This window comes from Mandrillus leucophaeus, unplaced genomic scaffold (genome assembly GCF_000951045.1).
Source record: "Mandrillus leucophaeus isolate KB7577 unplaced genomic scaffold, Mleu.le_1.0 Scaffold374, whole genome shotgun sequence".
Lineage (NCBI taxonomy): Eukaryota > Metazoa > Chordata > Mammalia > Primates > Cercopithecidae > Mandrillus > Mandrillus leucophaeus.
This window is the reverse complement of record NW_012103965.1, coordinates 1,860,616-1,866,676: the sequence shown is the minus strand read 5'-3', so window position 1 is coordinate 1,866,676 and position 6,061 is coordinate 1,860,616. Positions and strand designations below refer to the sequence as shown.

Here is a 6,061-nt window from a genome sequence, read left to right as displayed (position 1 = left end):
TCATACTTTTAAGTTTTTGTTTTTGAGGCAGAACCTCACTATGTTGCCCAGGCTGGAATGCAGTGGCGCTATCTCGGCTCACTGCAACCTCCACCTCCTGGGTTCAAGTGATCCTCCTGCCTCAGTCTCCTGAGTAGCTGGGACTACAGGCATCGCCACTATGCCCAGATAATTTTTGTATTTTTAGTAGAGAGGGGGCAAACTCTGTTGGCCAGGCTGGTTTTGAACTCCTGACCTCAAGTGATCTGCCCACCTCGACCTCCCAAAGTGCTGGGATTACAGTCGTGAGCCACACACCTGGCTTTATATCATACTTTTTTGGATTCATTTGTTCATGGACATTTGGTACAAAGTCACCAGTAGCAAAAAAATTGCTAGTTGTAGGCCCGCTCTTGCCTGAGATGCCCCATCTGGATTTTATCATCTACCTGAAGTGGCTCTGCAGTAGCTCTTTTTAGCAGGGACCCTACCAAAGTGACTTTTGGTGGTAGGTTAATTCACTTCAGATCAGCTGCACCAAGCAGATTTACAAATAGTTGGTTGTGTTTCTTTGCTGCATTATACAGTTTCTTGTCCTAGGTTTGTAAATTCTTAGCCCACTTTGGCAGTGAAAGGCATATTTCCCAATGTTTATTTATCTCTGTGGTTATCCTCTGATTCAGATGTTGTTAAATTTTCCTCTTTGCCTTTGGAACCAAACTGTTAAAACAGCAATTCCTATCCTGTAACAGAAATCTGAATGCATGGTCCTGCCTTGGCTGTCTTAAGAGAAAGAAATAGAGATGAAGAATAGACTTGGTCTTTGCTCTTAAGATACTTAAATATACTTGGAGAGATAAGACAAATATTACCTTTGGAAAAAAGTTATGATATAAAGCAGCATATAATAGGGGAATAGAACACCAGTATTGTGGTTTATTGTGAAATATTTTATACCATCTAATGAGTAATAATAATAAAGTACTGAACTTTAAGAAAAAAGCTTACCTTTACAAAAATGGATTTAATTTCATGCATTTCACACATGCATCTGATTTCTTGACTGGAAGTAAAGAGTATAGTTGCCGCTAGAATTTAGGGAATGCTCATGGTAATGACAACATCCATCCTGTGTCACTGCAGAAAAGGTGAATAACTACTGGTGTAGACAAGGTAACTTCTAAGAGTTTAGAGCATGACAGTGAGCATTGTGCTGCTCTCATGTTTGTTTTGTGCATTGTTAAGTACATAATTTTATTTTCCTTTCATGGACAGTGAGTTCCAATCTCTTCATATGACTTTGTAAAAGCCATTTACATAGATTATCTAAATTATTTTTTATTTTTATTTTTTTTTTAGACAGAGTCTCTCGCTGTCACCAGGCTGGAGTGTGGTGGTGCAGTCTCTGCTCACTGCAACCTCTGCCTCCTGGGTTCAAACGATTCTCCTGCCTCAGCCTTCTGAGTGGCTGGGATTGCAAGTGTGCACCACCATCCCTGGCTAATTTTTTTTTTTTTTTTTTTTTTGGGACGGAGTCTCGCTCTGTCGCCCAGGCTGGAGTGCAGTGGCGCGATCTCGGCTCACTACAAGTTCTGCTTCCGGGGTTCAAGCGATTCTCTTGCCTCAGTCTCCCAAGTAGCTGGGACTACAGGTGCCCGCCACCACGCCCGGCTAATTTTTTTTGTATTTTTAGTAGAGATGGGGTTTCACCATGTTGGCCAGGCTGGTCTCGATCTCCTAAACTCAAGTGATCCACTCGCGTCTGCCTCCCAAAGTGCTGAGATTACAGGCGTGAGCCACCGCGCCTGGCCATTTTTGTATTTTTAGTAGAGATGGTGTTTCTCCGTGTTGGCCAAGCTGGTCTTGAACTCCTGGCCTCCAGTGATCCACCTGCTTTGGCCTCCCAAAGTTCTGGGATTACAGGTGTGAGCCACCGTGCCGGCCTCTATCTAATTTAAAATGGAGGAGTTGGTCTATTTACTATTGGTACTATAGAAATGATAGTAGTCAGCTTGGGCTACCATCACAAAATACCAAAGACTGGATGCTTAAACGACAGAAATATTATTTTCTGTTGGAAATAACGTTTGGTTCCAGCAAGGTTTTGTTTTTGGTGAGGGTTCTCTTCCTGGCTTGCAGAAGATAGCCTTTCCTGCTCGCTGCATCCATATATGCTCTTTCCTCTGTGCCTATGTTGCGCTTGAGCCCTCTGGTGTCTCTTCTTATATGAACACTAATCTTGTAAGGTCAGGGTCCTATCCTTACAAGCTTATTTAATAATAATTGCTTCCTTACCCCAAATACAGCCACACTGTGTGTTAGGGCTTCAACATATGAATTTGAGGGAAGGACACATACATTCAGTTCATAAGATAAATGTAAATACAATGTAATATATTTAAATTCTCCCCTAGACTTATCTTCATCAGTAGCACTGACTATATCTTAGAAACAGGCAGACGCCTTGAAATCATCAAAGATTGTTTTTTCTTTCTTGTCCTTTGGTACCTAATTATTCAGTGAACCCTGTTCAGTTACCTTTATCTCTTGAATCTGCCTTCTTATCTCCCTTTTTACTTTATGCCTTAGGCCTGTAATCCCAGCACTTTGGAGACAGAGGCGGGAGGATCGCTTGAGGCCATGCCTTGGAGTTCTTCTCTTGAGTTCATCTCTTGTGTGAACAAAAGCAGTAACCGCTCAACTGGTCTTTATACTGGTCTTTATACGGCCATTCTGACCTTTTCTCAGTCTGTTTATTGCATTGACACCAGTGTGCATGTAAACCTGATTGTTAGTTCTTTGTTTAAAGCCAGGAAAGGATTTTTAACATGGCTTAGAATGTCCTTCCATAAACTTGTACCTGATACCTTTATCAGTTAGGTTTAAGTTTGGATGTATATTAAACAAAATAATAGTTTAAATAAGATATAAGGGTTTATTGTTTTCACACGTAAATCTGGAAGTAGGATATCCAAGGGTCATATGGCAGTTCCATGGTCATCTAGTCTTTTTTCTTTTTTCAGCCCAGAGGTCTTTTATTTTATTTTATTTTTAACATCTATTATGCCATGAATTCATAGGGAATAGGTTCTAGCAGCTCAGGCTCCTTCCTATTGGTTCTCACAAAGTGTGCTTCTCTGGGTGGAGCAGGCTGGCACTTCAGTTGAACCCAGGTACCTTTCTCTTTGGCTTCTTTCTTTTTCTGATCATTTTCCTTCACGCGTTTCAGGAAGCCATCTCGGCTCTTAGAGTGCTTAATGTGCTCAATACGCACATTAATTCTCTTGGCAAGAATCTTGCCCTTAACTTGTTTGTTTACAATGCCAACAGCATGCTGGGTAACATGGTAGACTCTTACAGTTTTGCCATGGTAACACTTGTGGGGCATTCCTTTTTGAACAGTACCCATTCCCTTGATGTCTATGATATCACCTTTCTTACAGATTCCCATATATGTGGCCAAAGGAACAACTCCATGTTTTCTAAAAGGCCTAGAGAACATGTATCGGTTGTCTCTCCTCTTTCCCTTTGTGTTCGTCATTTTGGCAAATTACTGGAAGATGGCGGTTCCGGCCGAAAGGCCATCTAGGCTTTTAAAAATCTTTGTGATCTCACCATCCTTACTGTATGGCTTATAACTTTTGACGTTCACTCAAATATAGATGTGTAAAATGGCTGCTGGAGATGCAGTCATTGTATCTTGAGTGCCAGGTGGGAAGAAGAGATAAGGGCAAAAGGATATTTGCCAACTGTTACCTTTTAAGAAGCCTTCTTGGAGGTCCCCCCTAGTCATTTCTACTACATTTCATTGCCCATTTCTAGTTGCAAGGGAAACTGAAAAGTAGAGTCATTTAGCTAAGGACATTATCATCTTGACTAAAGTCAGGGTTCTGTTTTGTCTGCCATTATCATTCTAACCTCATTTCTGGCAACTCTGCTTCTTATACCCTATACTCCATTTATATCATACTACTTGCAATTATTTGATTATCCGTGTCACTTTATTCTTTTATATGTGTTTTCCCTGCACAGAATAGCCCTTTGCTTTTTTTTTTTTTTTTGAGACGGAGTCTTGCTCTGTCACCCAGGCTGGAGTGCGGTGGCCAGATCTCAGAAGCCTTTCCTGATTATTCCCTATTTTGGAACTCCATTGAATACCTCTACTTTAATGTATCCTATCTGGTATTATAGTTATTTTTGTTGTGTGCTATCTTTTCTACTAAATTTTGAAGTATTAGAATATGGAGACTATGTATTACTCATCTTGACTGATATAAGTAGACATTTAATAAATGCCTGACAGCTGGGTGCGGTGGCGCATGCCTGTAATCCCAGCACTTTGGGAGGACGGGGAAGGTGGATCACCTGAGGTCAGGAGTTCAAGACCAGCCTGGCCAACATGGTGAAACCCTGCCTCTACTGAAAATACAAAAATTAGCCGGGTGTGGTGGTGCGCATCTGTACTTCCAGCTACTCGGGAGGCTGATGCAGGAGAATTTCTTGAACCTGGGAGACGGAGGTTGCAGTGAGCCGACATCACTCATTCTAGCCTGGGGGACAGAGTGAGACTCCATCTCAAAAAAAAAAAAAAAAAAGAAAAGAAAAGAAAAAAGAAGTCTGGCACAGTAGACATTTAATTAATGCTTGTTGAAAATAATCAGATAAAAGTACAATTTAAAAATAGCTAGGAAGGGCCTGACACAGTAGTGCATGCCTGTAGTCCCAACTACTTGGGCAGCAGAGGTGGGAGGATCACTTGAGCCCAGGAGTTGCTGAAAGGTTGGTGTGAAGGTGATGGGGGTTTGGGTAGGTGGTAGATTGGTGCCTGATTGCCGTGTGCTGCAAGGAACCAGAGAGTCTAACCACTCCTCGTAGACTTTCAACCAATCTCTATTTTTTTTTTCACAGCCTCACCTTTTACCCCCCTGACTTTTGTGGTAATTGGTACCATCCATTTCTGAGCCTTTTGGGGCTATGGTCAGGGTAAATTCGTTTGCTTCTTGTTTGAATTTCTCGGCTGCTAGTGCTTAGGTTTTAACTTTCTTGGGTTGGCTTAGGTCAGTGACCACTTCAGATACTTAATGTGCACCAGAAAATTTTGACTGTCTCTTAGGTTCTCATTTCTCTCTTCTCCTATTGTTGTCTTTGTGAGTTTAAAAAAAAATTTCAATAGCTTTTGGGGTACAGGTGGTTTTTCGTTACATGGATGAAGTGTACAGTAGTGAAATCTGAGATTTTAATGCATCCATCACCCAAGTAAGGTACATTGTACCCATTATGTAGTTTTTTTTGTTTGTTTGTTTTATTTTTTGTTTTTTTGAGACGGAGTTTCGCTCTTGTTGCCCAGGCTGGAGTGCAATGGCACGATCTCGGCTCATCGCAACCTCCGCCTCCCGTGTTCAAGCAATTCTCCTGCCTCAGCCTCCCGAGTAGCTGGAATTACAGGCATGCACCACCATGCCCGGCTAATTTTTTTTGTATTTTTAGTAGAGATGGGGTTTCTCCATGTTGGTCAGGCTGATCTTGAACTCCCGACCTCAGGTGATCCGCCCACCTTGGCCTCCCAAAGTGCTGGGATTACAGGCGTGAACCACCACGCCCGTCCCATTATGTAGTTTTTTATCCCTCTGTCCTTGTGAGTTTATATCTTCTTTTATTCTCACTGTAATTTTACTGAGAGAGGGATAGAGGGAGAGAGAGATTTTTAAAAAGTCCCTTTTTCCTTTTCTGAAGCTGCTTTTTCTTTCTAATACGAAGATAACTAATATCATTTCCTCATTTAAAAAATTTACCACACCTGGGCCGGGCACGGTGGCCCATGTGTGTAATCCCAGCACTTTGGGAGGCCTAGGCTGGCAGATCACTTGAGGTCAGGAGTTTCAGACCAGCCTGGCCAACGTGGTGAAACCCCCTCTCTACTAAAAATATAAAATTTACCCAGTGTTATGGTAGGTGCCTGTAACCCCTTCTACTGGGGGAGCTGAGGCAGCAGAATCGCTTGAACCTGGGAGGTGGAGGTTGCAGTGAGCTGAGATCATGCCACTGCACTCCAGCCTGGGCAACAGAGCGAGACTCAGTCTCA

General features: G+C 42.2%; 1 protein-coding gene and 1 pseudogene across 1 annotated transcript in view; one reads left to right on the top strand and one right to left on the bottom strand.

The window, feature by feature from the left end:
* Positions 1 to 6,061, top strand: part of USP32 (ubiquitin specific peptidase 32) — a 255,762-nt gene that overhangs the window by 54,393 nt on the left and 195,308 nt on the right. The window lies entirely within an intron of this gene.
* On the bottom strand, positions 3,041 to 3,556 carry LOC105546910 (annotated as a pseudogene).